Genomic DNA, 837 nt, shown 5'->3' on the forward strand with positions numbered 1-837 from the left:
ATATATTATATTAAAAAAAAATAATAATAAATAGAGAAAAATATAAAATGTAATATATTATTTATTAATTTAATAATATAATATATTATTATAATATATGTTTTTTTAATTATTTCTTGAATAATTGATTTTATATAGACTGCAAGAACCTTATATTATATAATATTATATACAAGATAATAAGATAAACAAAAAATTCATTAGAAAGAAAAATTAACTTTTTTTTCTTGATCTTGTTTACACTTTCAAGAATATTACAATTTTTGACATAAAATTATTTTTTCGTTATGTGAAAATATTCCGAAATTTTTTATGGAATTTTTACTATTGAAAGAATATAATCTAAAATAATCTAAAATATAAATATAAACGAAATATATATATGATTTATAAAAATACAAAAATATAGAATTTAATATCACATATAAAAATATAAAATAAAAATATTTTGTTCATTATCTTATAATAATAAAAAATTAATAAAAAACGTAATTGCATATTGATATTATTAGTTTGATGTGATGCACCAATCATTAATTACTTTGAGATGTAAATTTTATAAGAAATTAACAATTAATTAATTTTTAGTGTTACGTTTTCGATAATGGGAAATATTAGAAACTGTTTTTAATATATATTAATAAAAATTAATGTATATGTTCTCTATCCTTTTCACACAATGTTGTTTTCTTTGTCTATAATAGAATGCTATGCCTATTCTACGTTTCTATTAATAAATTAAAGTTTCTAAGTATCTAAGTTCTAAGTATCCATCTACAAGATGATGCTAACTTTTTTATTTTTTTTTTTTTTTTGACTAACTTGAAAAAATATATT

The sequence above is a fragment of the Apis dorsata genome, unplaced genomic scaffold (assembly GCF_000469605.1).
Source record: "Apis dorsata unplaced genomic scaffold, Apis dorsata 1.3 scaffold_52, whole genome shotgun sequence".
Taxonomy (NCBI): domain Eukaryota; kingdom Metazoa; phylum Arthropoda; class Insecta; order Hymenoptera; family Apidae; genus Apis; species Apis dorsata.